The sequence below is a fragment of the Saccostrea cucullata genome, unplaced genomic scaffold, assembly GCF_032062105.1.
Source record: "Saccostrea cucullata isolate Sc308-1 unplaced genomic scaffold, CSIRO_AGI_Scuc_v1 ctg175, whole genome shotgun sequence".
Taxonomy (NCBI): Eukaryota; Metazoa; Mollusca; class Bivalvia; order Ostreida; family Ostreidae; genus Saccostrea; species Saccostrea cuccullata.
The window spans coordinates 554,408-560,407 of NW_026934326.1; positions in this window are offsets into that span (position 1 = coordinate 554,408).

Below are 6,000 nucleotides of genomic sequence, written 5' to 3' on the forward strand. Positions count from 1 at the left end.
ATACCACCAAATTTGACCTCGTGAAATTGACCTTTGAGTTTTCCCCCTTTTAACAAAGGTTTCCGAACTTAAACCGTAGCATAACTTTTGAATAGGTGGTGTTATGGCTTTCATATTTTACATGTGTATTCATTGTGACAAGACCTTTCATACGGGTTTAAGTATTTTTGACCTTGACCTCAGAGTTTGATCCACGTAAAAAAAACTTTAACCTTGACCATAAATTTTGATCCGTTTGTACTAGGGTTTTCATATTTCACTAGTGCATTTCTTGTGAGAAGACCTTTATTTGTGTACCAAAAATTTTGACCTTTTGATCTTCGAGTGTAACTTGCATTTGAGAAATTTCAACCCTCGTCATAAGCTGTCATACGGGGGCATCAGTGTTTTACAAACACTTCTTGTTTTTTCTTGTAATCACCATAAGATATCATTTTGTAAAATAATGTCTATTTGAATTTACATTACATTTATCTTTCTCCCAACATAATTTGTAACAGCTAGAGAACAGAGAAATCAATTCCACGTGATACATGTATAGTTTGAGAGTGAAATCACTCGTACGCATAATATTCTTGTTTCTTCTGGTATCTTATTACCAATTTCTTACCTATTATAATGACAGTCAGTTGCGTAACTTATGTCATTCAATCTGTAGTACGATAGTATTCTTTGAACAGTGCAACACTGCACCGGAAATTAGCTCGCAGTTGCTGCCGTGATTGGTGCTCCGTCGATTCTGTCTCAGTATTAATGAGACGACTTCTGTTGAGTGATATCAAATGTCGAACAATTCAATATCAATTTTTTTTCTACTGGGTTTTAGTAATAGAAAAATTAAAATAAAGACAGGTCTTCAAGTTTTTAGTTTAAAGTTGAACACCTAGCCTTTAGAAGAAAACCAATAATGGTTGCAATTTGCCGCCATCTTATTCCCTAGTTTTGACCGGAAGTTTCTGCGATTGTTTTAACGCTATCATTTCTTGAATGGCTAATAAATTTCTTGATGGTAGTGTCCTATCCCAGCAATAACATGGTCATACTTTTTTAAAATATCAAATTCTGAAATTTCAATAATTGCCTGAAATCATGCTATTTTGGTGGGTATGGAACATTTTTATGTTCCTGTATTTCAGGACATATAATTTTGATCTGTCCATCTGTCTGATTGTCCACTAAAATGCTAACCTTAGTCATGACTTTCGAACGGTTTGTGCTAGGGCTTTTGCACGTGTATTCTTTGTATCCTAGTCTCACTAAGTATAAAAAAAAATTGATCTCATGAACTGAATCTTGGAAACTGATCTTCTTCTGTAAAACTAATTTGCAAAAACCGTTAACGTTGACCTTAGTTAGTAATTGAAAATAAACGTAAAATGTAAACATATATTTAAATTCTTAGCCAAAAAATGTTCATTTAATATCAAATAATATATCAATTAAAAGATAGCTTCGTTGTACATATATTCGGGGATGTTTAAGCATCAGTATTCAGTGTCGGATTTAAGGGGGGGCGCACCCGGCCCCCCCCCCCCCACCCCTAAAATTGTCAAAGTTAACGTAAATCACAGTTTCGTCTAGAAAATGTAAATACGTCTACTTGGTAGACCTCATTTTTACCCTACAAAATCTCTAGAACCCAGGAGCCCTTGCCTACTTTTGGCACCCCCTCTTACTTCAATTCCTGGATCCGCGCCTGGTATTCGATATGTTTGTCAGGAAATTATTTTTCATTACAAAAATCTGTTTAAAAGTCAACAAAACATAAAATAAAATGTTTGAATTACAACCAATCTAGGTTATTTTATATATATAAAGAAATTATTAATTCAATTTTAATTTCAGGAGAAAAATCTCGAAATAAATAGAATCTATTTGCTATCTTATACACCAGTGTCGATCGTGTTAAGAAATCAATACCGTGACAATTGTGGCCTTGGAACTTGTCATTGTGCATCTGGTAACTGTGAAATTGCTTGTGGTCACAAAAAGAGAGCAGTATAGGTCCACTATTCTCAAACCCTCAATACTGCTCTGCTTTTAATCGAGCTGACTCAAGTGAAGAAATCTTATTGTTCATATTATGGAGGAGAGGATTGTAACATTATGATAATCTTAATTGAAATAAAAATTATACATTCATCAATATATTTAAAGGTTAAAATTAAGACGATGGGGGAATGCCGAACTATTTATGCATTTTTTTATTTTTTAAGTGTGACTTGAATTACACATAATGTTTTTTTTTTTTATTTCGAAATTATTTTTATTTTGAGGAATAATGTATATGACCTTGTGATGGGGACTGAAATAGCCACACGTCTTCTATCCCGAGTCCTCTTGGCAGCCCTGTTAACTACCGTCTATTATTGAAGCCTGTCTAAGGTAGGTCAAAGATTCGTGGGCGGACCGAAGGTCGTACTTGATGTCTTACAAACTATAGACTACAGATATGTTTAAAATCGAAATCTGAAGTTCACTTTAAGGCTATTGGACAAGTTTTGTCGCTTCAACTTTCAGGGATTTCGTGAAATATCTGGAAATACCAAGTACCTGGGTTCAGGTTCAAGTCTTCAAAAACTACCAAATCATGCACACCAAAGATTATGATGCAAAATTCGGAATATCAAAAAGCCATTACATCGTCAAGCCATACAAGTTATAGCAAAGCAATGCAATTTATTATTTTAAAAAAAATATCAGTATTTAAAAACAAGAGGCCCAGGGGCCACATCGCTCACCTGAGCAATTTGCTAGGAGAAAGCACATTTCAGTTCAGAACTGAAAGTTTACTGAGTTTGTGGGGGGGGGGGCGCTTGAATTTTAACCCCCAGGGGGTCATAGTTTGAATAAACTAGAATCTACACTACCTGAGGATGATTCCATATAAATATCACTAAGCATGAATTTGAAGTACTTGAGAAGAGGATTTTAAAAGGCTTCCCTATATATTCCTATGTAAAACTTTGATCGGCCATTTTGGCCCCACCCTACCCCCGGGGTCATGATTTGAACAAACTTAAATCTACACTACCTGAGGATAATTTCACATGAGTTTCATCTTTCCTGTCTCAATGGTTCTTGAGAAGAAGATTTTTATAGATTTTTCCTATATATTCCTATGTAAAACTTTGATCGGCCATTTTGGCCCCGCCTTACCCCCGGGGGTCATGATTTGAACAAACTTGAATCTACACTACCTGAGGATGATTCCACATGAGTTTCATCTTTCCTGGCCCAGTGGTTCTTGAGAAGAAGATTTTTAAAGAATTTTCCTACATATTCCTATGTAAAACTTTGATCGGCCATTTTGGCCCCGCCCTACCCCAGGGGGTCATGATTTGAACAAACTTGAATCTACACTACCTGAGGATGATTCCACATGAGTTTCATCTTTCCTGGCCCAGTGGTTCTGGAGAAGAAGATTTTTAAAGAATTTTCCTATACATTCCTATGTAAAATTTTGATCGGTCATTTTAGCCCCGCCCTACCCCAGGGGGTCATGATTTGAACAAACCTGAATCTGCACTACCTGAGGATGATTCCACATGAGTTTAATCTTTCCTGGCCCAGTGGTTCTTGAGAAGAAGATTTTTAAAGAATTTTCCTACATATTCCTATGTAAAACTTTGATCGGCCATTTTGGCCCCGCCCTAGCCCCGGGGGTCATGATTTGAAGAAACTTGAATCTACACTACCTGAGGATGATTCCACATGAGTTTCATCTTTCCTGGCCCAGTGGTTCTTGAGAAGAAGATTTTTTAAAAATGCCATTAATTTTTCTCTAATTCATAATTATCTCCCCTTGGAAAAGGGCGTGGCCCTTCATTTGAACAAACTTGAATCCCCTTCACCCAAGGATACTTTGTAGCAAGTTTGGTTGAAAATGGCCCAGTGGTTCTTGAGAAGAAGATGAAAATGTGAAAAGTTTACAACGACGACAACGACAACGACGACAACAACAACAGACAACGGACAAATTTTGATCACAAAAGCTCACTTAAGCCTTTGGCTCAGGTGAGCTAAAAATACATCTGGGTGAAATAAAAAAGGTTAAAAACTAGAGAAATGTTTATTCTGATGCTTTAGTATCGTGTTATTAGCCGTGAATACGGCGGAGATTATACATGCTGTTGAGGATCCCTGATATATCACCAGTATTGATGAACCTGCTGCCGATATGTAGATGTCGCCAGAGTTGACTAATTTGTAACGGGACACATCCACACTTCCTTCGTACAATAAACAGAACTCACACCCGGGGTGTGTTCGAATTAATCCGATTCCGCTAGCGGTCAGAGATTGTCAGGAGGTGAGAGAAATCTATCAGCTGTCAATCAATCTCCGCACGTGTCGTGTTTGTATAATACACAGGAATTTACATCACAGATCTAAACGTGTATGTGTGTGTGTCCACCAATTCTGTTGTTCACAGACTGACAGATTTTACAGCTGTTAGATAATGGAGACTTTATTGGAGACACGAATAGGAAAAAAGTAAACTCATTCCAAATAAAAACCAAAAGCATTATACAGCAGTTAGATGAGATCGATTTTCCCTCACGTTTTCCTTCGCTGCTCACCCAATTGAACTCGGAATATACAGACCTAATTATACTGCCGTACATGTATTTCTGTTAGATATATTACTTTCATCAGCACAATTTAAGGACAGACGAGACGTTCCTCAATAATATATAATTTTTCCTAATAATTTGCCATTGAAGAATTACTACTTTAACATGTTTACTTACAAAAAATTGAGATACCTTACCAGGCATTTGTGCAAGATGTATGGCATTTCTTACATAAACCTTTAAGAAAAAAAACGGTTTGCCATTTTTGGTGTTTCAAATTTTTAAAAACAATTAAAAACCGGTTTAGAAATCAGAAAGTCATTAAAATTTTGTATATTTTTCATATATTATTACCTGCCACGGTCGAATGCGTCTGGCTTGAAATCGTTATTCGTGGACAAATCTATTTATACGGCACATTTTATCGTCCTCCAAACTCACCTTCAAGTATATGGGACGACATTGAACTCTCCATAGATCAAGCTTACAATACTAATATAAGCAATATAATTATTGTCGGAGATTTTAATGCCAACTTACTATCACCTAACACACAGACCAATTATTTAATGAACATTATACAGACTTATAACATGTTTCAAATTATTGAAGAACCCACATACTTCACTGAACATTCGTCGTCACTTCTTGATATTATACTCGTAAGTAACACCTTACTTGTGGAGAGGTCTTCGGTTGGTGATTGTTTCCTGGACCAATTTGTTCGTTATCATTGTCCTACTTGTGGCCTCCTCAGTCATCCCCCTCTAGAATCTCACTGTTTTAAACGGAAAATATGGTTATTTGGCAAAGGTGACTACACTTCCTACCAACAAAATTTAGCCAACGTAAACTGGGACGACTTACTCACTGAATCAGACATAGATAACAGTCTTTATAATATAAATAAAATCATAGTTGAAAGTGCACAATTTTCAATTCCTAATAAAACTGTGATAATTCGGAAATCTGACCCACCATGGTTTAACAGTACTTTAAGAAAACTTATTCGGAAAAGACGTCGTCTCCATAAAAAATCTAAACGGACTAAGAGAGATAGTGACCGTGAAAATTACAGATGTAGTCGTAATCAGTGTGTCAGTCTTGTCCGTAAGCTTAGAGATGAGTATTACAGCAAGCTTTCATCTGAAAAAATATGATTCTAAAAAATGGTGGAAATTAGTAAACAAGTTAACAAACTTAAACTCGAAACAACCTTTTACAAATACTCCTCTTACTTTCGAAGGTAAAACATATGAAGATGACAAGGAAAAAGCCGAATTACTAAATACTTTTTTCCTAAAACAGTCATCAATCGATGATCATTCAACAACAACCAAATATAGCTTCTAACAATTAAACACTTTTTGACTTAACTCTTGAGGCAACCGAAATAGAAACAGTTCTTCTGTCCTTGGATACT